This window comes from Helianthus annuus, chromosome 10 (assembly GCF_002127325.2).
Source record: "Helianthus annuus cultivar XRQ/B chromosome 10, HanXRQr2.0-SUNRISE, whole genome shotgun sequence".
Classification (NCBI taxonomy): Eukaryota; Viridiplantae; Streptophyta; class Magnoliopsida; order Asterales; family Asteraceae; genus Helianthus; species Helianthus annuus.
Genome location: NC_035442.2, coordinates 57,428,104 through 57,453,779, shown reverse-complemented (window position 1 = coordinate 57,453,779; position 25,676 = coordinate 57,428,104).

Sequence of the window (25,676 nt, the reverse complement as noted above, 5' to 3'; positions counted from 1 at the left end):
AATCAAGCAAAGAATTGGTGGTTGTTGGACAAACCGTGAAACGAGGGGGTCTGTGGCCATTGGATATGGAAGTATATGGAAATTATAGATTTGGTGGTCGGATTGGTGGTTGGTGTGACAGTCACAAGTGGTAGTAGTGGTCAAAGGTGGTGGGGTTTTTTAGTGACAAATGGTGGCACTCACATGTGGTGGTGTTGGGGTTTGCTTGAAGTTAGAGAGAGAGAGAGGCGGTGAGTTAAGCATAAGACTTTTAGGTTTAAAGTTTATTATAAAGTTACTTTAAATAAAAGGGTAAAATGATTGTTTTTTCCTCACGTAGGGTCCATGTGACACCACTTAACGTTAAAAATAAACATGGTTAGTGTCAAAGGATAGACAACGCAAGATTTTTAAAAGCTAATGAATGATTCTAATCAATTTAAAAGGTAAAGAGGCATCCACTAAAATTCGGTATAAAAATAAAGGACAAAAGTGTAAAAGGCATCTACTGAAATTTAAAAGGTAACGGGCATTTACTGAAATTTAGTATAAACATAAAGGACGAAAAATGTAATTACCCTATATATTAAAATTTGAAAGGAATGAATAGTAACATCATGAGATCAGCAAATGGTATCGGGTATCGGTACCGGTATCAAATTACCCTATATATTAAAATTTGAAAGGAATGAAAAATATTTTTGGTACCTGTTCGGCACCGGTATTCACCGGTTTTTACCCTCAAATACTGGTGACATACCAGTACTGATCAGTACCATACTGTTAGGATCTAAGTTTGGATTGATTGTGATTTATGTTTGAATTAAGATGAACAATGAAAGAGTAGTGCAGCGGAATTTAAATGGAAACAAACTTTTCACAATCAAACAGGAGAAATGCTTTCAACACACATTTTCAACAATGAACCGAATGCTTAAATTTATTTCAAGATTCAATTACAATTGCATGTATGCAACAAACTCCCCCTCAGCCTGAGCTCAGTGGTTTGTTCGTACAAGAAGAAGATGGTGAAGAGCTGATAGAACAGTACAGAGCACTGTTCTATTTATAGGCACGAGCAAACCACTGAAGCATCTAAGCTGACGTCAACATGAAAGTGACATCTAACCTCCTAACAAACTCTAACATCTGATCTATACAACCTCTGCTATGCTAACTACTATCTTACATTACATTACATAATATAAACTAAACTACTGTTGCATCCTTCCACTGATGTGAACCTAGCAGTACTTGATATGTCCAGCAGAGCTTGACCCATAGCAGTAGATTGAACAGCAGAGCTTTAGTCTTCTATCAGTCTTTGACTTGGGCAGCAGTTGTAGGCCAGCAGTTTGTAATGATCAGCAGATTGGAGGTCAGCAGATGTTGAAACCACTTTCAAGGGGAGAGACTTGAATACATAACTTTTGCTTATTCTGGATCCACTGCCCTGATCCAGTTTTGGCTTTAATTATCTGTTCCTTTGATAGGGTTCAATCCCAACAATCTCCCCATAGAACAGATAATGCCAAAACTCTTCATTATTGGTAGATCTTTATTGTCTCATTAGCAGTTCCCTTATTTGCCCTTTGAGTTGTAACTCAAAGGCTATGGCATCTGTGTCATCATCATCCCTGTTAAGTGGAAGATCAAGGAGATCCTGCAAATCTTCAAGACTTAGGCCAAGTGCTTGTTCCCTTGTTATTTTCTTCACTTCTCCACTAGACTTGATCACTGTCAGTTGATGGGTCTGTTTATCAGTTTTCCACTTTAGTACTTTTGAGTCTGGTGGGTTTCTTGGGAGATTTTTATTTGATGAGGTGTTTGGTGATGCTGGCCTACTGATGACTAACTAAGCAGTACTTGATGGTTGATTCAGCCCAAGAGTTTCTTCAATCATTTTCTTAATGCCCTCTTTTACAAGGTCATCACCTGCCATTAACTCTTGTATTATTTCAGCATCCAACTGTTTTTGTTGCCTTCTTTTAAAGATGGTTGCACCAGCTGGAGCAGTGGCTCTCCTGATTTGCTGCTTTGGTGGTCTTGTTGAAACCTCTGCTTCAGGATAGTCAGGTTTTTGTGGAGCATTAGGATCTGTCTTCCTTAATTTCTCCAAGCTTTTGTAGGTGGACCTGACTTTCTCTTCTTTCCATCTCAACACTTAATTCAAAGACCCATAATCAGCAGCAGCTGATTCCTCTTTCATTCTTCTCCTCAGCTCTACCTTTTTATCAGGTACATTCTTTTTGTACTTTGCCCAATCAGGAGGAGTATGTTTGACTTTGTTTTTTATCATGTCTTGAATCCTGGCTGCTTCACTCTCCAGCTCAGGAATGGTCCAGTCTTTATACATATATCTTTCTCCTTTGTATTTCTTGTGGGCCATGATGTTTTCAACATAATCATTTCTCAGGGATTCATCTGCCTTTTCTGATATCTGCTGGCACACATTCTTTGCAAATTGTTCCAAAGATCTGACCTGTGTGAGCAAAAATTGGTAATTCTGTTGAATTTCTCTATCAGATTTCCCTTGTGTATTTCTTTTTGAGATATCCTCTGCTTGTTGAGCCTTTATTTTCAAATATTCTTCAACAATGATAGGCCTGGGATATCCTCCAACTGATGGCAAACTCCTTTTTGCAGGGTCATCCTCATAATAAAAAGACTTGATTTCTTCTCTGACTGCTATAAGTTCAAGAGGAAATTGAACACCTGCAGGAGGTAATGGCTTTTGAATTTGAGCTGATGAGAGAGGAACAGGGTTTGGTATAGTAAAAAATGTTAGAGATTTTGAAGATGTTGGTGGTGGTGAAATGTCATCATCTTTCAGGATTAGCCTTCTCCTTTTTGGTTGAGGAGAGGCTGATGATGTTTTGGGTGGATCAGTGGTTGTGATTTTAGTGGCAGTGATTTGTGATTGACTAACAGCTATTGAAACAACTGGTGTTTCAACCACTGTTGTCATTACAACAGATGTTGTAACATCTGATGTCTTCTGCTTTTTGGCAGGAGGTGATGGTGGTGAGGCTGTTTTTGGTGGTGAAATAATTTTTGGTGGTGATGGTGGTAAGGTAGTGGTTGTGGGGTGTGTTGAAGTAGTGTATGTTGAAGAGATGGCAGGTGTTTGGCTGACAGTTGATGAAACCACTGAAGTATCAGCAGTTGTTGATACAACAGGTGTTATAACAACTGTTTGGGTGGAAGATTGATGTTGGGGGCTTTTGGACGGTGGTTTAGGAGTATGCTTTGTGGGTCTGGATGGTATGGATTTGGGTTCCCTCACATTTCTAGTGGCATTTCTTTTTGGCACAGGATTTTGAACATCCTCTGGCTCAGAACAACCCTACGCATTCAGTTCCATATAAGCTCTTTTTGCTACCATCTGGCAAGGGAATCTTTTTGGTCATAGCATCCTTTTCTGGTTCAATGTAAAGACCATCATCTATTCCCTTCTTCTTCCATTCCTGAATTTTCTCCCCCTTTTTGGCATTATCTGGGGGAAGTTGATCAATAAAGAAGAATGTTGGAAGAGCAGTGCCAGTGGTGTTCAAGATGTGGGCCTTTATAGCCTTGATATCTGCTTGGGTGTTTTTGAACATGGACTCCATAATGTTTCTCAGCTCTTGTACATGTATTGCATGTTGTTGATCAACCATTTGTTTTTGTTGTTGGAGAAAAGGTTGAAATAGATTCCATAACTCATCTGTAGCAGGTGCTTGTGGTGGAGCAGGTGCTTGAGTTGGAACAGCAGTGGGTTGCACCTTTTGAACTTTCAACAACTGATGCAACATTTCTTTGATTTCTGTAACAGAGGTATCCAGTTTTTCAACTCTATCCGTCAATTCTAGGTACTTTAAACCATCACCCAATTTAATGGGATCATCTGATTTCTCACAATCAGTGGTTGTAACAGTGGTTGATGCAGGGAGTGTACTCCAAACATTAACCACTGATACCCCTTTTTCTTGGTTCTGGGGGCTTCTTCCCTCAACACTTGATAACCTTTTGATGGTACTAGTGGTCAAAACAAACTCCCCAGTGGTTATCAGAGGTGCTATAGAAGGAATTGCCTCCAAGGAAGTCTTATTGATGTAACCACTGTCCAAATGTAAACCAGTGGGTTCAACACTTGTAGTGGCTGCTTCACTTGGACTACCACCAAGAGTTACTTGTAACTCAAGGGGTGTAACCTCCTCTTGTCTTGTTGGTGGGTCAGCTATGATTGATACATCAGATCCAATCATTTGTTGAAGTATGTTCTCATTGATAGGTGAGTGAGAAGGACTGGTTTGTGCCTGGTTCAGATCAATAGCATCCAACAATAATTTAGTTGGTGGGGGAATTGTGGAGGTGAGGTTGGGTGTAGAAAGAGAATTGGCCCGGGCATTGGGCTATGGATGATGGAAGCAAGTGATTCCAGAGCATCATATTGTGGTGTCCCTATTTGTACAACCTGTTCTTCTTTTAAGAAGCAGGAGGAGTTTCAGCCATGGGTTGAGATATTTTTACCAACTGCTGTGAGGAAGTAGCAGCAGTGGTTTCTTCTGACTTTTGTGCTGTCACTGGCAGTTGCTCTGGTATCTCATCCTCCAGAGTTGCCTTTTTGGTAGGTTTGGGGGGTTTTTGAGTTTTCTTTTGTTTTGACTTTTTGTGGATTGTAGGTGTGGGTTTCAAAGCAATTGTTTTGCTGCTTTGATCACCTTGAGCAGTGGGCTCAGCAGCAGATACCTGGGGAGCAGTGGTAGCTGCTAAATTCTGCTCAGGCATCACTGCTTGTGTTTTGCAAGGTGTTGACATTCTGTTGAAAGTTTCAGCAGTTAAACTGTTTATTTGAAAAGATTCACCTTGTTTTATTGCAGAAGCATCCTCCTTACCAAATTTCTTTTCAAAATAATAGCTTAAATGTAACACCCCAAAAACGGGTTTGGTAATCAAACTCCGTTAATACTAAAAGACGGGTAAAGTACAGTTAGTAGTAAAAATAACTCGGTAAATATTTGGATTTAAATAAGAAATCCTAAATATTAAATACAAGCTAATCAAAGTTTCAAGGAATTGAGTTTATAAGAGCCCCGAGTTAACGGGACTTAAAATAAGCCTGGTCATAAGTTCCCCGAACCCACTACGTTAACTAGGAATATCTAACTTAGTTAATTAGTGGGGATAATGTTAAGAACAATTAGGTAGTGATCTAGTTAAAAGTAAACCAAATAAATCATGGGGGACTAAAGTTGCCAAGTGGAGAAACTTGTTTTAAATAAAACAAATAATAAAACACAACACACACACTAAGAGTGTGTGTGTGTGCGTACGACCAGGAAGGCTCCCATGGAGCAAACCCTAGCTCTTCAACATAATCTTCAAATTGGAGGATCAATTGAAGGCCAAATTCGGATTTGAATACATAGAAACGATCATCAAGTCAAGGGGATCGTAAGGTATGTCGAATTTTTAACATTTATGAAGTTGTGAAAATTTGTTAAATTTGCATGATGCGAATTATGCAAGAATCATAGAGGCTATGGCCAAATTAATGAAGTATGATTGCTTAGGAACAAACCCTAAGTAGAAATTGGAAGTAAAATTGCTAGGGTTTGAGTAATTTGGTGATTTACCACTTTTAGACAAGTGGGTTTTCATTATATAGTGAAGATGATGATGTACACATGTTTAAAAACATCATAGTTGCTAGTAGGGACAAGATACTTGAACAATTTGCAAGTTTGAGTAATTGATCATAAGTGATAATGGTGAATTTTGATGTTAATCTTGGTAAAAAAATAACTCGTTAGGAACTAGTTAGTAAATATGTAAAATCATGCACATTAGGTGTTTGTTAAAATGCCTAAATGAGAACTAAGTGTTGATAATGTGCCTAATTGAGTCTTGTGAACTTGATAGTGCAATCATATGTGTTAATTGGCGATTTGACTTTTAAATAGTCAAACCGACCATTAATAAGATCGAATGGTAATTGTGATAGAAAGTATGTAAGATGGAATAGTCATAATTAATGATGACTAATATAACCGTCTTACGAATTATGATGATAGTTTGATGCTTGACAAGCTAGGTGGAGGCTTGGAAAGGAAGCGGGTCAAACGAAGCAAGAATGGCGGAAAAAGCATAATTCAGATGCAAGGTAAGTATGACTTACACTAGTCTAAAATTGTGGAATGTTTTCTTATCATATAAACTATGAATGAGGTGTCTAAACAATTGAAATATGATGTTCCGTCGTGTAATCGAACGGAACAAGAAAATCAAGATAAATGGTCAATTCGGCCAAACGGGTCAAAAGGTGTAGATAACACCTTTTGACTATATAGACTAATGATTCTCTTGTCGAGTCATATGCTTACAGGAATAGATATCCAATGGATATTCGCACCGTTCTTAATTAGCGAATATAAAGCAAGGTATTAAGATCGGGTCTATTTGTTGACCCGAGTCAGGTACGCTTATTTATGATGTATGTAAAAATACTAATTTGGTCGAATAATTGGTGATAGCCCTTCATTGTAAAAGAAGGACCAAAATCGACCAAAATGCCCTTGTAGGCTAAATTGAACAAACAACCTTTAAAGGCTGTTTGGAAACGAGTTTTGTAATAAGATATATACTTAGAATAAGTATAGAAGTTGAAGGAGCTATTGTTTTTAGTCAAACGGCACTATTGAGTTTTGCCGTAAAATATTGATTTTAGAGGTAAAATTTGGGTTACATAAGATCACCATAATAAACTCACCTTAAATGTAGTCGAGGTGGGGTATTATAGGGTAAGAAATGTGGTGATGGAATACTAGAAGAAATCGAAAGCATTTTTAGGCTTGAAAATGCTTAAATACCCTAAACGGGTCAAAATAAACATCCGAGTAAAAATGGGTTTAATTTGAGTAATTAAACCGGCGATTAAAATCTAATATGATAGGCAATAGTAAGTCGAAGAAATATATGTGATATAAGGGCCAAATAAACATGTTTGATGGTGAAATCACAAACGGGTCAAATGGCAAAAAGGGGAAATAAGCCGAAGACTTAGAAGTCTTAAAATTTGTTAAGTCGAATGTCGGATTTTAACCTCATAAGATGGAGGATTAAATTACGGACGCGTAGGAAAAGGAATCGGGTAAAACGGATCAATAACGAAGAAGTTATGGCCGTTTCCGTAAAAACTGGCATAGCTGAACTAAGCTGCAGACCTGCTGATGCAGGGGCCACCGTGAATTACGGTGTCCACCGTAAATTACGGTGGAGTTGAAAAATGCTACGGTGGATCCCTCCTAGTTTACGGTAGGGGCCTGTACTACCAGTGGCCACCGTAAATTACGATGCCACCGTAATTTACGGTGGAGGTCAGGTTGAAAACTTTGTTTTTGTTATCAATTGTTTCTCGAACTCGTTTTAACGCGTTTTATGTCCTGTATGACTAAAGCATTTCATGTTTATGAAATGTAGGTACATTTTGGATGCCGGAAGACGATCAAGCATCATCGAAGAACCGAACACTATAAAGATTCACGCTTCCGCGCATTGTAAATCGATATTTTTAAACAACGAGTTTTGTCACGTTAGGCGGTGTACTTGGAAATTGTGAAAGTTAAAATTAACTCGAATTTTCTAAGGATACTTAACACTAAATACATGTCTGTTTTCGTAATTTATACGAAAACCTTTAATATAATAACTAGAGTGTTACAAGTTGGTAATCAGAGCTCACGGTTAAAGAGTAAGGTGTGTTCGGTTCGAGGCTTGATCGCAAATCCGGTAAGTGTATGTATGTTAATCGTTAGCGTATTAAAGTGTTGTAAACAACACATAGGGTTATCGTGAAATACACGTTACCCCAAATTAAATGATAAATATGGTTAACAACATTTCGTGCGTTGACACATATAGTACAAAAGTCTTGTACTTTGATACGGGCATTTAGTAAAGTTGACATTACTAACTTTGTGAATGTCTTGATTGAAGGACACTTACATTTAAAGATGACAAAGGTTAAACAAATGCAGGATGTGATAGAGGAACAGTCCGAGGCATGACAAGAGGAACATGCCCATCAAGGACTAAATCGCGTAACGACCGCGAACAAGGCAAATGGCAAGAGAAGCCCGTTAGGGCAAGCATTATCAGGTGCACGTTTTAAATTATTGCATAAATAGTAATAATGCAACAGATATGTAGAAATTGAAAGTTGCCTATGTAGATTAAAAACTTGGAAAAACCCGAATAGAAAATGTATTAGGGATATTGTTTCCAAGAGAAACAAATAGAGGCATTACTTACATAGGGCGTGATGTGAAAACTATAAAAAGGTCATGTGTGTCATATGTTAATTGCTTACTCTGGCCAAGTAAGTAGTGGCTTATGATACCATGAGCTTCTTATGGCGGACACGTTTACATCCGATGTAGTAAGGGCAGGGTGAATGTGACTAATTAAAAAGTACCCAAATGAATCAGATAAGCAAAATATTTGATAATAATGTAAACGCACAACCAAGTGACGGGAGCGTATTACATTAGGATAATGAGCCCGGGTGAAGGGACAAACAAGCATGTAAAATGATTTAGACAAGTATCGGGAAGGAGTGTACTTACACTCGAACCCAGAAAACATCAAGCATGTAAAATGATTTAGACAAGTATTGGGAGGGAGTGTACTTACACTCGAACCCGGAAAACATCAAGCATGTAAAATGATTTAGACAAGTATTGGGAGGGAGTGTACTTACACTCGAACCCGGAAAACATCAAGCATGTAAAATGATTTAGACAAGTATTGGGAGGGAGTGTACTTACACTCGAACCCGGAAAACATCAAGCATGTAAAATGATTTAGACAAGTATTGGGAGGGAGTGTACTTACACTCAAACCCAGAAAACATCAAGCATGTAAAATGAATTAGACAAGTATTGGGAGGGAGTGTACTTACACTCGAACCCAGAAAACATCAAGCATGTAAAACGATTTAGACAAATATTGGGAGGGAGTGATACTTACACTCGAACCCGGAGAATGTAAACATGTAAGATGAGTTAGATATGCATTGGGAGGGGGTATACTTACACTCGAACCCGGAAATTGCAAATATGTTCCTTAACGGGTCATTTTTTGTAAAACGTCGAACTTAAAGATAAAGTCAGAATATAAAAACCGAAGCGAGGTCTTAATTCATACCGGGAGGGTTGCAATAATAACAATTTCGGTAAAACACCCGGTGGATGGGTAAGAATTGAACACATGCGTAAACCAAGAGACGTGAACGCGGGTTGAAAGATCAAAGTAACGTGGATTACGAGTTATGACTATAAAATCTCGTATATAGAAATTGTGAGTAAATATGTTCAACTATTCGAAGTCGAATGGGTCGAATAAAGAATAAAGTTGATTGTTTATAAGTGATGGATTTCGCATTAATAGGTCAAACATGTTGAATACAATATAACGCCGAATGGCACAAATGAGCACTAGCCAGATAAAGGTAGTGTTAAATGCAAGAGAATAATAAGCCCAGCAATGGGACATAATCAAACACGAATGTATGTAAACTAGATAATGGTGAGCATAAGATAAACCGACGCATAAATGACGTGAGAAATCATAAAGTCGGAAAATGTGCCCGAAAAGAAACGAATGTAGCCTTAGACTACGGTCAAGGTCAAAGATAATATCAAAACGATAATAAATGATGTTAAGCAAAAACATGGTGCCTTAACGCCGTATGCGTATATAAATGTATACACATTTGAAGGAAGACTCGAATAAAATATGATCTACGGGATCATCATAACCTACGAGGTATTAATTAAAGCAAAAGGTCTACGGGGCCAAAACGACCCACGGGTCATGATTAGAAAGAAGTTACAAGGACTTCGCCTTAAAGAGGTGAAAGTCTAATAAAAAAAAAATAAATAGCCTATAAGGCTAAGTGATAAACCTACGGGTTAGATGGAATAAAGCAAGGAAATCAGTTAAGAATCCCCACATAAAAACTAAGACTGTAAAGGATTAAAATACGGACTGTCAATATCCCGGTATGGATGATTGACACAAGATAAAGAAAAGATCCTAAAACTAAAACTTTGGTTTTAGTAAGAAATAATGTTCTTACAAACATAAATTCTGATAGGAATTTAAATAGTAAGCATGAAAGATACAAGTCTTGACACTGATAGGCGTAAGATGATATATATATTCGAAAGGTGATATTCTCAAAAATGAAAGGTTGATATAAATTAAACATGATGTAACACAATCACGGTCAAGAAATGGAATTTGAAGTAGAATCACAATATGACCAAGCAAGCAGTAAAAAGGAACTGGACAAATAAGTCTAGTTAGTGAGACCAGTTAAGGTCAACAATTCAAGTCAAGAAATTTGGTTTGCTCGAAAACGGTGGGATCGGTATAGCTGAACCGAATAAATAAATTTGAAAACAAAAGAATTTGTTGCTAAAAGTGAGATATTTCACTAAAGACCTTTAAACGGGTCAAAGTAACGGATTCACAAAGAATTCGATAGGATATGAAAGGGAGGAATATCGCTAAGTTAATTAAACTTGTGGAAATAACGAGATTACGTTATTTCCAGTCGCATTATGTCATGAAAGATACATAGACGATTAATAACCAAAAGAGTATTACCACACTTTTCTGGTAATACTAACAATCGGTTAAGATAGGAGAAATGCTCGATCGATTATCGAGATTAAATGCATGGAGTTAAACTCGATAAAACATGTAAGAAAAAGGTTTCGAGGACGAAACCTCTTTAAGGGGGGTAGACTTGTAACACCCCGAAAACGGGTTTGGTAATCAAACTCCGTTAATACTAAAAGACGGGTAAAGTACAGTTAGTAGTAAAAATAACTCGGTAAGTATTTGGATTTAAATAAGAAATCCTAAATATTAAATACAAGCTAATCAAAGTTTCAAGGAATTGAGTTTATAAGAGCCCCGAGTTAACGGGACTTAAAATAAGCCTGGTCATAAGTTCCCCGAACCCACTACGTTAACTAGGAATATCTAACTTAGTTAATTAGTGGGGATAATGTTAAGAACAATTAGGTAGTGATCTAGTTAAAAGTAAACCAAATAAATCATGGGGGACTAAAGTTGCCAAGTGGAGAAACTTGTTTTAAATAAAACAAATAATAAAACACAACACACACACTAAGAGTGTGTGTGTGCGTACGACCAGGAAGGCTCCCATGGAGCAAACCCTAGCTCTTCAACATAATCTTCAAATTGGAGGATCAATTGAAGGCCAAATTCGGATTTGAATACATAGAAACGATCATCAAGTCAAGGGGATCGTAAGGTATGTCGAATTTTTAACATTTATGAAGTTGTGAAAAATTGTTAAATTTGCATGATGCGAATTATGCAAGAATCATAGAGGCTATGGCCAAATTAATGAAGTATGATTGCTTAGGAACAAACCCTAAGTAGAAATTGGAAGTAAAATTGCTAGGGTTTGAGTAATTTGGTGATTTACCACTTTTAGACAAGTGGGTTTTCATTATATAGTGAAGATGATGATGTACACATGTTTAAAAACATCATAGTTGCTAGTAGGGACAAGATACTTGAACAATTTGCAAGTTTGAGTAATTGATCATCAGTGATAATGGTGAATTTTGATGTTAATCTTGGTAAAAAAATAACTAGTTAGGAACTAGTTAGTAAATATGTAAAATCATGCACATTAGGTGTTTGTTAAAATGCCTAAATGAGAACTAAGTGTTGATAATGTGCCTAATTGAGTCTTGTGAACTTGATAGTGCAATCATATGTGTTAATTGGCGATTTGACTTTTAAATAGTCAAACCGACCATTAATAAGATCGAATGGTAATTGTGATAGAAAATATGTAAGATGGAATAGTCATAATTAATGATGACTAATATAACCGTCTTACGAATTATGATGATAGTTTGATGCTTGACAAGCTAGGTGGAGGCTTGGAAAGGAAGCGGGTCAAACGAAGCAAGAATGGCGGAAAAAGCATAATTCGGATGCAAGGTAAGTATGACTTACACTAGTCTAAAATTGTGGAATGTTTTCTTATCATATAAACTATGAATGAGGTGTCTAAACAATTGAAATATGATGTTCCGTCGTGTAATCGAACGGAACAAGAAAATCAAGATAAATGGTCAATTCGGCCAAACGGGTCAAAAGGTGTAGATAACACCTTTTGACTATATAGACTAATGATTCTCTTGTCGAGTCATATGCTTACAGGAATAGATATCCAATGGATATTCGCACCGTTCTTAATTAGCGAATATAAAGCAAGGTATTAAGATCGGGTCTATTTGTTGACCCGAGTCAGGTACGCTTATTTATGATGTATGTAAAAATACTAATTTGGTCGAATAATTGGTGATAGCCCTTCATTGTAAAAGAAGGACCAAAATCGACCAAAATGCCCTTGTAGGCTAAATTGAACAAACAACCTTTAAAGGCTGTTTGGAAACGAGTTTTGTAATAAGATAAATACTTAGAATAAGTATAGAAGTTGAATGAGCTATTGTTTTTAGTCAAACGGCACTATTGAGTTTTGCCGTAAAATATTGATTTTAGAGGTAAAATTTGGGTTACATAAGATCACCATAATAAACTCACCTTAAATGTAGTCGAGGTGGGGTATTATAGGGTAAGAAATGTGGTGATGGAATACTAGAAGAAATCGAAAGCATTTTTAGGCTTGAAAATGCTTAAATACCCTAAACGGGTCAAAATAAACATCCGAGTAAAAATGGGTTTAATTTGAGTAACTAAACCGGCGATTAAAATCTAATATGATAGGCAACAGTAAGTCGAAGAAATATATGTGATATAAGGGCCAAATAAACATGTTTGATGGTGAAATCACAAACGGGTCAAAATTGGCAAAAAGGGGAAATAAGCCGAAGACTTAGAAGTCTTAAAATTTGTTAAGTCGAATGTCGGATTTTAACCTCATAAGATGGAGGATTAAATTACGGACGCGTAGGAAAAGGAATCGGGTAAAACGGATCAATAACGAAGAAGTTATGGCCGTTTCCGTAAAAACTGGCATAGCTGAACTAAGCTGCAGACCTGCTGATGCAGGGGCCACCGTAAATTACGGTGTCCACCGTAAATTACGGTGGAGTTGAAAAATGCTACGGTGGATCCCTCCTGGTTTACGGTAGGGGCCTGTACTACCAGTGGCCACCGTAAATTACGGTGCCACCGTAATTTACGGTGGAGGTCAGGTTGAAAACTTTGTTTTTGTTATCAATTGTTTCTCGAACTCGTTTTAACGCGTTTTATGTCCTGTATGACTAAAGCATTTCATGTTTATGAAATGTAGGTACATTTTGGATGCCGGAAGACGATCAAGCATCATCGAAGAACCGAACACTATAAAGATTCACGCTTCCGCGCATTGTAAATCGATATTTTTAAACGACGAGTTTTGTCACGTTAGGCGGTGTACTTGGAAATTGTGAAAGTTTAAATTAACTCGAATTTTCTAAGGATACTTAACACTAAATACATGTCTGTTTTCGTAATTTATACGAAAACCTTTAATATAATAACTAGAGTGTTACATTAAAAATCTTGGAAAAATTAAGAATGGCTTTTTATCAGCATTTTTAACCAAATCATTAAAAATTTCCTGGAATAATTGAAATTTTCTTCTTGAAGAATAGCATAACCCAGGTTTTGAATCTTTAATGGGATTTCATTAAAATAGGTGGTTTTGTTAGAAACACACATTACCAGGGTATGAAATAAAAATCTTGTTGCAGGAGGAAAGTACCCTTTTTGTAAGGTATCCCTCTTCATCATGGAATCAGCATACCCTCTTTCAAGGAAATCAATTTTTAACTCATTTTTGGGAAAAGAATTTTTACCTTCCTGATCATTGAGTTCAAAGACTTCCGAGATGGATTGTGGTGTGATTTTAACAATTTTGCCCTTTAGAGAGGAAGTAATGGCTATGACATTTTCTCCTTGTTTTTCAAGGGTAATATTTTTCCAAAATTCTCTCTGGGTTTACAGGTAAATTGGAGCATCTGCTGTAAGCAAAGTTTTGTACTTTGACGCAGACATTAGGTCAATGATGGAATCAAAAACATCGGTGGTGCCAGGTTTTGTAAGAAGACCCAGAATGTTGTGAGAAGCTTTGTGTGGGATTTCAACGGGTGTTGACAATGATTTGGAAGTGGATTTTGCGGATGACTTCGATTTTGTCATTTTGGAGAAGATGATCGAGGCTGGTTGTGAAGAAATTTGAAAAGATGAGATGAAAACCGCTTTGAGAAAGGAATTTTTAAGAATTCAATTCGACAGTAAAACCCTGTTTGGGGGTTTTGAAAGGGGGTTTTATGGAGAAAAAGTGAATGCTGACGTGGCAGCGGTTACAAAAGGTCTGACCACTATGTACTGCCCACGTGCCAACCCCTGATAACATGAAGGATAGTACTTTTATGAAAACCAGTGATGAAAGAGGATCAGTGGTTGCAACGGCAACAAATGAAGGCAGTGGGTGATTTTTACTATCAGTGGATAGCATATCAGTGAATAAAACACTGATTTTGAACAACAGTGCTTATCAAGAAAATGAGAGCTCAGGGGTTGACTTTCAGCAGTGGGCAAACTTTGAAGTAGAGCAGACTTTTGAACAAAGAAGTGGTTATGGCAGACTTTTAAGGATTTAATGAAAACTTCATTTTTAGCTATTTTTAAGGATGGATTTTTGATTTTCTGAAAACATTTTAATGCTTTTATTCATAGAAAAACAGGATTTTGCCTGTTATTCCATGTTTAGCATGCCAATTCTAGAGATCAAGCTTTCAAATGTGGATGTGTCTAATGCTTTGGTTAGCACATCTGCCAGCTGATCCTTAGTTGGAACATGATGCAGAGAAATCAAACCTTTTTCTTAGCAATCCCTCACAAAATGATGTCTGATGTCAATGTGCTTGGTGGTTGAGTGAGAAACTGGATTTTTGATGATATTTTCTGCTGCCTGGCTATCTGACATGAGTGGTTTCTTTAAGGCAGTGATACCAAAATCCAGCAACTGATTTTGAAGCCAGAGTAGTTGGGCTGTACAGCAGCTATATATTCTGCCTCAGCAGTGGATGTGGAAACAACTGCTTGCTTTTTGCTTTGCCAAGACACTAAGCAATTTCCTAGGAATTGGCACCCTCCTGAAGTGGACTTCCTTGTTTTGTCACATCCAGCAAAGTCACTATCTGAGAAACCTGAAAGCTCAATTTTACCATCAGTTGGATACCAGATACCAAGTGTGGGAGCACCTTTGAGGTATCTGAATATCCTTTTTACAGCAATAAGGTTTGACTTTCTAGGGGCTGATTGGGATCTTGCACAAACACATGTTGCAAACATGATGTCTGGCCTAGATGCAGTCAGGTACAATAAAGACCCAATCATGCTTCTATATAAAGTTTGATCAACCAAATAATCCTTTTCATCAGACATGACTAATTTATTGGTTGCAATGGGTGTACTACATGGCTTACAATCATCCATCTCAAATTTCTTTAAAAGTTCTTTGGCATATTTGCCTTGATGGATAAAAGTGCCATTTTGCAGTTGCCTTACTTGGAGACCAAGAAAGCACTGGAGTTCACCCATTGCACTCATTTCAAACTCAGCTGTCATGAGTTTTCTGAACTCTTTACACATTTTATTGCATGTGCTTCCAAAAATGATGTCATCCACATAAATTTGGACAATCATCAAATCCTTTCCTTTCCATTTTAAGAACAATGTTTTATCTATTTTACCTCTTGTGAACCCAATGGAAAGTAAAAAGGTGTAAAGAGTTTCATACCAGGCCCTTGGTGCTTGTTTCAGGCCATACAAAGCTTTATTCAGCTTGTAGACATGATCTGGATTAAATGGATCCTCAAAGCCTGGAGGTTGACAAATATAAACCTCCTCTTGAATCTTACCATAGAGGAATGCACATTTGATATCCATTTGATACACCTTGATGTTGTGGTTGACAGCAAAGGCCAGAAATAATCTGATAGCTTCAAGTCTTGCTACAGGGGCAAAGGTATCATCATAGTCAATGCCCTCTTCTTGTCTGAACCCTTGAACCACAAGCCTGGCTTTATTCTTGACAACAATACCCCTTTCATCAGTTTTATTTTTGAAGACCCATTTTGTGCCAATAGGACTTACTCCCTCTGGCAATGGTACAAGCTCCCAAACTTGTTGTCTTCTAAACTGTTGGAGCTCCTCTTGCATGGCTTCTACCCAGCTGTTGTCTTTTAGTGCCTCTTGGTACTTAACTGGCTGATGGAGTGATAGAAAACCAGCAAAAAGACAAATGTTTTGGGATTGACTTCTTGTGAGCACCCCTTCATTGATGTTGCCAATAATTTGGTCTGGTGGATTAGATTTCAAGAAGATGAGCTCTCCTTGGTATGGAACAATGGCATTGAATGGGGATGGCTGCATATATGAATTATCTGAGCTAACCACTGCTGGTGACTTTGATGATCCAGCAGTGGTTTCAAAAGATGGTGGGATAGGTGGTAATGGTGTGGACACATGCTGACTTTGATCCACTGTTTGAGGACTTGTATCAACAGTGTTTGATGATGTGGAAGCAGGGGTTAAGGGGCTACTTTGGTCAACAACTGTTGAGGTAGCAGTGGTTAAGCTTTGACAGCTGTTTTGTACATCTGCTGCTCTTCCCATTGTGACAGACTTTTGTTGAGGAATGATGATCTCATACCCATAGTCTGGTGATGAATTCTCTGATGGACCTGCACTGTTAGTCTTGACAGTAGTATTTTCAAAAGTGAATTTATCAAGATCAAACAATTCTGCAGGATTTGCTGGGATTTTCATTGATGAAAGTTCATTGAACTTTACATCCAAAGTCTCTTCCACTGTTTTGGTCCTTGTGTTAAACACTTTGTAAGCCTTAGCAGTGGTTGAGTATCCCAGATGATAACCACAATCAATTTTGGCTGCAAATTTTGAGATAGAATCTTCTAAGTTTAAAATGAAGCATGGACAACCAAAAACTTTGAAATGTGAGATCAATGGCTTTATTTTATACAGCAGTTCATAGGCAGTCTTTTGATGCCTGGGTTAATTAAAACACTGTTTTGGACATAGCAAGCAGTGTTTACTGCCTCTGCCCAAAAAGTTAATGGCAAACCTGAATCAGCAAGCATGGTTCTGGCAGCCTCAATCAAAGTTCTGTTCTTTCTTTCAACAACCCCATTTTGTTATGGTGTTCTTGGAATGCTGTATTGCCTCACAATTCCTTTTGACACACAGAAATCATCTAACTCCTTGTTCCTGAACTCTGTGCCATTGTCACTTCTGAAGATTTTTACTGGAAGGTCAAACTGCTTTTCAACCTATTTCACAGAGTCTTGCAGAATGCCTGCAGTCTCATCTTTTGAATGTAAAAAGTAAGTCCATGTAAACCTAGAATAGTCATCAACAATAACCAAACAATATCTCTTTTTCTTCAGACTCATGACTTTAACTGGGCCAAACAAATCCATATGAAGCATTTGCAAACATTTGGTTGTTTTGGACTCATCAATGGATTTGTATGAGCTTTTATGTTGTTTTCCTTTTAGACAGGAAACACAATGCTCAGGACAGGTGAACAGTTTTTGAGGTAAACCTCTTACTAACCCCTGTTTTGAGATGGCAGTGATTGTCTTAAGATTTGTGTGCCCCAATATTCTGTGCCATAGTTCTGTCTCTTTGTTTGATGCAGCTGAGAACAGACAGGCATCAGTTCTGGGGCACTCTTTTGACATATCCACCACATAAACATTGCCACTTCTTTGAGCAACAAGTTTAATTTTCCCAGCTTTTATTATTGCTTCAATCTTTTGAACCATTTCTGGTCAAACAATCCTACAACACTCCTTTATGAAGAATGATCCATACCCCTTATTACTCATTTGTGAAACACTCAGGAGGTTGAATTTTAGATTTTCTATTAGATTGACATTTTCAAATTTTACATTACCAGACTGTACTGTACCAGACCCAGGAACTTTCCCTTTACTATTATTGCCAAAGGATATATCACCCCCTCCATGAATTTTGAAATCTTGAAGAAGGGCTCTACATCCTGTCATGTGCCTGGAGCCTCCACTATCTACATACCAAAGACTATCTAAGCATGCAGAAGCTCCAAGCACATGAAGTAAAAGGATTAGTTCATTAAGGTCTCCAAAGCCAATAAGGCTTTGGATGGGGTCTCAACAATGTCTGGGATGATGTTTGGTGCGTGGACAGTGGTTAGCTCAGGGGTTTGAACATTTTTGGGAATGTTTTTCTCTAACCACTGTTGGGGGTCTTGGCCAATCACCTATTGATAACCAAAAGGATGCATGTTCACTCTTGGTTTAGAAGGCCATTTGTAAGCTTCATAAACATTTGGGATCCTTTGGTATGATGGTTGTCCCTTACCTCTTCTGAATTGATTGGCAGGGGGTGCATCAGTCACTTGAACATCTCTTTAAACAGATGTTTGGTTCATATGTTTTGTAACAGCTGTTTGGACTGGCACAAATAGTGGTTGGTTCTTTGTGAACTTGACAGATAATGCTGATGGACTCAAGATGTTTTTGCAGTGTATTCATCCTTTTTTATGTCAAAGTTTTTGAGATACACACATTCTTGAGTTTTGTGGTTTGTTTTACCACAGATGGTGCAGCTTTCAGCAGGTACAATGACACTTGTTTTGTTTAGATCATATGCTTTTAGATGAAAACAGTCTTTTGTTAGATGATTCCTCTTTTCACAAAAATCACAAAACAGGTTTTTGATCTTTTCTCTTTTCTTCCTTTTCTCAGACTCCTTAGCAACAGAGTTTTGAACCACTGTTGGGATGTCTTTGATAGGAATAACCTTTGCTTTTGGAGCTGTGACACCATCAGTGGTTGTGAAATCCATAGGCTTAAAATTTTCAAGAATGTCACACTCATCAGACCATGTGGGTTTAAATTGGTATTTCTCAATTTCCTCAAAAGTTGAGGACCCAACAGATGGTCTTTCCAGAGTGATTTTGTTTCCAAGTTTGTCAGCAGTTTTAACTTCTTGGCCATTCTTGTTGGTTGGTTTTATTTCAGTTGAACCAGCTTGTTTGACAGCATTGTTTTCAAGTTCATCATATTTTCTAAACCCTATTCCAAACTTGACATTGCTTTCAAGCTGTTTCTCAAGCATAACCTCATAATCTTTCACAAGTGATTTGGGTGGACTCCAACTCCTTTTTACAAACTTGGTATTTTTCTAACATAGTTTGGAGTTGAGTCTTGGTTATGCTTTGCTCTTCTTTGAGACTACTGATTTCATTGTCTTTTTCAGCCAATTTGTTTTTAAGTTCTTTTAATGACTTTTCAAATTTGACTTCATCAGATAAGACTTTATTCCTAAGGTTTTAATTTACCTCTTTAATGTTAGCAAATGCAATAATACATTTGTCTGAACACAGTTTTTCAAGAACTTGAGGTGATACCTTAGCAGCAGCCATCATGGCACAATCACATTGATAATCACCTTCTTCATCAGCACTAACTTGAGGGTATATTGCACAATGTTTTGATGTTGTGGTCTAGGGTTTGAGCTAGGATGAGTTATTATTGGACCAGTGGTTTGACTCCTGCATTCCCTAGCAAAATGACCTAGCCTATTGCACTTGTAGCACTTCAGTTTTGATTTATCCAACCCCACTCTTAAATTCCCATGTAACCCTGGGAATTTTCTCCCTGTTCTTTTATAGAATTTGCTTGTTCTTACACTAAGCAAAGCCAATTGATGCAAAATGTCCATTTCTTCTAAGTCAGTGGGATTAAAGTGTTGCAAATCATTTAGTTCAAAGCACAAGTTATCTGACATCTGGTTTTCACAATTTGCAGCAAAAGCATAATTTGCAGAGTGAGAATCAGAGTTGTTGAAATTTCCACCAGTAGTTATATCAATAAAGTGGTCAAAACTCTGATCCTTACTACTGCTACCAGATTCTTCCTGACCAAAAAGAGCTATGCTGCCAAATGAATAGTCATCAGCAACTTTTCCAGACTCTTGCAACCTCTTTTTCTGGTTTAACTCCCTTTCATAGGTCAGGAGTCTACCATGAAGTTGGGTCAGAGTCAGATCTTTGAACTCAGCTGAATTTCTAGTTACAAAAGCAATTGTATCCCATTTTTCAGGTAGTGATCTAAGAAACCTGCTATTTTGAGTTGCATTAGGAAATGTAACTTTAACAAGTCTTAGCTCACTAATAAGACAGCTAAATCGCTCAAACTATTGGGTCAATGATTCACCCTTGATATGACAAAAGGTTTCATACTGCTGATTCAAAATTTCCCTATTATTTTCAAGAACTTCTTTCGTTTCTCCAAACTGTTCCTTCAGTGCATCCCATAGCTCTTTGGCACTGTTACAATGTAACAGTCCAGCATAGATTTCATTGGGTAATGCAGATGCAATGATGCTAAATGTTTTGGCATCGAGTTCGAACTTTTGGAAATCGGTTTCAGTATAATTTTCAACTTGGCACCATGGGAACATGTGGTCCAAAAACAACAGATCTCCAACATCCAGTATTCTGTTTAGCAAGGATGTGACCCATCCTTCTCTCCCAGATGTTGTATTCATTACGTTTAAGCATGGGTGGTTTGAAAAGAGAGCCAATGTTATTCTTATCATCTTGTGATTATGACGTCATCCTGGTTGTTTTACAGGTACTGATTAATCAACTTTGATGGTGATTAAACCTTACACTGTTTTTCAACAAAACGAACAAACTATTAGTATCAACGATTGTGAGCTGAACTATTTATGTCAAAATGATTGTTAAATCAAATTTGACTGTCCGTGCTCTAATACCAATTGTTAGGATCTGAGTTTGGATTGATTGTGATTTATGTCTGAATTAAGATGAACAATGAAAGAGTAGTGCAGCGGAATTTAAATGGAAACAAATTTTTCACAATCAAACAGGAGAAATGCTTTCAACACACATTTTCAACAATGAACCGAATGCTTAAATTTATTTCAAGATTTAATTACAATTGCATGTATGCAACAAACTCCCCATCAGCGTGAGTTCAGTGATTTGTTCATACAGGAAGAAGATGGTGAAGAGCTGATAGAACAGTACAGAGCACTGTTCTATTTATAGGCACGAGCAAACCACTGAAGCATCTAAGCTGACGTCACCATGAAAGTGACATCTAACCTCCTAACAAACTCTAACATCTGATCTATACAATCTCTGATATGCTAACTACTGTCTTACATTACATAATATAAACTAAACTACTGTTGCATCCTTCCACTGATGTGAACCCAGCAGTACTTGATATGTCCAGCAGAGCTTGACCCATAGCAGTAGATTGAACAACAGAGCTTTAGTCTTCCATCAGTCTTTGACTTGGGCAGCAGTTGTAGGTCAGCAGTTTGTAATGATCAGCAGATTGGACGTTAGCAGATATTGAAACCACTTTCAAAGGGAGAGACTTGAATACATAACTTTTGCTTATTCTAGATCCACTGCCCTGATCCAGTTTTGGCTTTAATTATCTGTTCCTTTGATAGGGTTCAATCCCAACACGTACCATACCAGGTATATTCGGTACCGGTACCCACTTTTGGGGATTTTGGTAATGGTATTTTCGGTACCGGTTGGTACCGAGCTTATCAAATCCTGTAGCAACGCTACAATGCACGTAATTGCACCGTTTAGATTATTTTTCATACAAATTTACAAATATGCAAGGAGAGGGACAAATTATAGAAAAAAAAAGGAAATAAATGCATATAATAAATGTAACTAAAATAAACGAAAGGAGAAAGTCGAGAGGAATTCAATCTCATTCATCTATTTATCTACACCCATTATATAGTACATACAAGATGAAACCAAAACAATAATGAATATGAAGTTTAATTCTCTTGAAACTGAATATTAAGGAAGGTATAATGTCTGCATTAATATATGTTTTATAACACTCCCTCTTAGACATATCACCAGTCAGTATACACTATTAACATTATACTACTGGATAATTTTATGTCTATACTTTACGGTCGATATATATTAACTGATACTACAGGATCAGTTATGTTGTCTCATGAAAACCTTACTAGGAAAATCTTGCGGGACAAAAATTTAGTTAAGGAAAAAGAGTATATTGGGTATATTACTCCCCCTCAGTTTTACATGTATCTCTTAGTATGTGAAATCTAGTCTTGAATAACGGTTTCTTGACTTTAACGTTGATGTTGTCTTCTTTACTTTGACTAATCCAGATTGCATTGTCTTCAGTAATAGTTGGTTGACTTGGGCTTCTTTTGGTCGACTCTAGTCTTTGTGCATCTGGAACATGTTGAAACCATTAACTTCCATAAGTAAAACTGTGCCTAGATTGGGTGTGAGCTTTGTGCAGGTTTAATATATATCCTTCATATCATATCTTGGTAGATGGAAATCAATATCATGTCTCGAATCTCATTTAATACACTTTGTAATTAGGCATTGTTAAAAACCTTGCTAGGAAAACCCATTGGGACAAAACCATATATAAGGGAAAAAGAGTGCATCATACATTATAAATAGTTAACAACATGCTTCAGGATGATATTAAGTGAGTACTAGACAACCTATGAGATATACTAATGCTATTTTCAGTTATGCTTTCAGGTTAGATTAGAATGTATCTTATCAATACATGTATCTAGAAAGCAACACCAAGTGTGGTACCTTTTGGAACAAGTATGTCTTCACCCACTTGGGGACGATAAGAATCTTTTTATATGCCAAACGATCAGACAATTATTAGTGTACTCAATGAATGAGCTTTTTCCAAATAATATTTTCTAGATGTACTTTGATTGATGAGCAAATATTATACAAATACTCGAACTACAAATAGATAAATGATTATGTTATGCAAATATCTTTTAAAATTCTCCCTAGTTCAATAATTCTACTCGATAATGTTTACATCATCAATATAAACTCCGATTCTATGAACTTTAAGAGTAAAATTGTGATGAATAGATATGGCTCATTTTATCAAGATTATACCCCTCTATTTCAATGTAGAAACTGAGTCAATTGTACCACATACGACCAACTTCCTTGTTATTGTATGAAAATCTCATTAGATTTATAACACACAACGGAGGTTATTGTTTTATAATGCTCAAGAATTTTTAACCCTTCCAGGATTTTATGTAGATGTCATTTACCATTTCCTCGTAAGTATGTGGTAATGGCATCCATAACTTTTATTTGAAATCATTTTGAGATTGTGAGGCCGCTAAAATATCTAAAGGTTATCGCATCCACTACAGGGGAATACGTTTCCTCGTAATCAACTTCTGGTATTTAGAAATAAAAATCTTTATGTTAGGTTTGTGCCCTACATCACAATAACTCATTCTTTATGTTCCTCTTTATTTAATACACCCATTTATAACCTACTAGTTTGACATCTATGGGTGTTCGAAAATATTTCATTTGTGGAGCGAATTTAATTCAACCTTTAAGTTATCTAGCCATTGTGGTTGTTGTTGTGTGTGCACTCTTACACATTTTCATGTTTGTAATCTTTTTCATTGATTAAGTTTGTTGCTATAACATATGTAAATGCATCATTTTACATGTGCCTCATTATGATTTCATATTGTTCCATTTAGTACATAATTCATTTGAGATCTCATATTTGTTTGGTACCTGCGTTTCTTATGGAACTCCATTATCCTCTTCAAGGATTTTGTTAACTCATATTAATAACCTCATTTAAGGTTTTTGTATGTAACCCCTTCTGAGGTTTTCTATACAACCACTTCTAGGATTTTGTATGCAACCACTTATGGGGTTTCCTATACAACCTTTTCTAGGTTAAACCAACTGTGTTGCTCTACTCTTTTTTGGTTTGTGGGTTTAATCGTTTGGAACAGATTTATCTCTCACATTTTTTAATATGATAACCTTTTTGTGAGTACTTCAATTCGAGCAGAAAAAATTTTATGCTTGTATTTGTAACTTTGTCACTTTATTTTGTTTGTGACTGCATCTGGCATTTCATTTGCATCTTTGCAAATTCATGCTCTTTTAGACTTCAGATTTACATTGACCACTTTAGGGGCCAGATCTTCTAATATGATGCATTCCATATTTTTCTTGTATTACCAATCTTTTCTTTCCTTATCCAGTCTCCCCCTAAGATTGGGAATATTATCTTATTTGAGACGTTATATTGGCAGTATTGGTACATATATTGCACAATCAAATAATTTTAGTTAAGAAAAGTTTTAGGTCTCTTCTGGAGACAAGTTGTAATGGGGAGTCTGTGTAATTAGTAGTTGGTCATAAATTGATTGGTGTAGTGAGGTTACTCACCATATTGGATTTTATGTTATTTATGTTATGTAACATATAGTAATTGGTAAAACTTCTGGTTTTCTAATATGGTCTTCTGGCCATATTGTCATATGCATTTTGAAGATATTCAATATCATCTTTCCTTGTTACAATTTCGTGATGACTGTTTATCCAAATATAATTCGAATTTAGTAACTTCCTTCAAGATATACTAGAATATCAGGGACACTAACACTTGAGAGGATGAGAAGTGACTTTGTGGTATTGTTTACCATTATTTTGTGGATCGACATATGCAATAGTGGTCTCTGATGACCTTTTGATCCAACTACTTTTCTTTTTCATGACTGAGTAAAACTCCTTGACCTTTGCAGCCATAGGATTATTTGATGTTGGTCGATTGTTTGGGGCAAGCAATAGCTGCCCGTAGTGGTGGTCTTGTGAATGAGGAGTAAACAAAACTGTAGATGTAGAAAATACCCATAGAGATTGATTGTTGTAATTTGGGAAGTGATCTCATGCTAATAAAGTAAAATAAATGATAGGAGAAAGTACAGAGGAATTATATCTCATTTATCTATTCATCCACATACATTATATAGTAGATACAAGTTGAAACTGAAACAATAATTTTAATTCTCTTAAAACTGAATATTAAAAAAGGTAGAATGTCTACATTAATGTGTTTTATAATAGTAACCAAGTACGTACTGGAACATAATCAATGAATACCTAAATCACGTACCATATGTGCAAGCAATACAAATTCTCAATCTAACACTACATCTATAATCACATAGCAAATGATCAATGAATACCTAAATCATGTATCAGATACTCAATGTATAGCTAAATTTAGAATCATGTTCCATGTGTGTAAAAGCAGTAACAAATACTCAATGAAATAACTACGTATCATGTGTGGAAATAGTAACAAATGTAATCACGTACCATGTGTGGAAAAACAGTAACAAAAGCTCAATGTAACACTACATCTATAATCACATAACGACTTATATTACCGATCTAATCACGTAATAGCATAAAAAATTAAGTTATAATCACGTAATAAACATAGCTTTATTAAAAAAACTTATACAATAAAAAACTATAATAAGGTAATTACGTACTGATACATAATCACATGACACTACACTTGTTACATATCATACATGATTATAGATGTTGGGCCACATTGAGCATTTGTTACTACTTGCACATATGGTACGTAATTATGTACTTGAACATAATCACGTAACTTTACAACTTGTAAAATATATTTTTTTTAAATTAA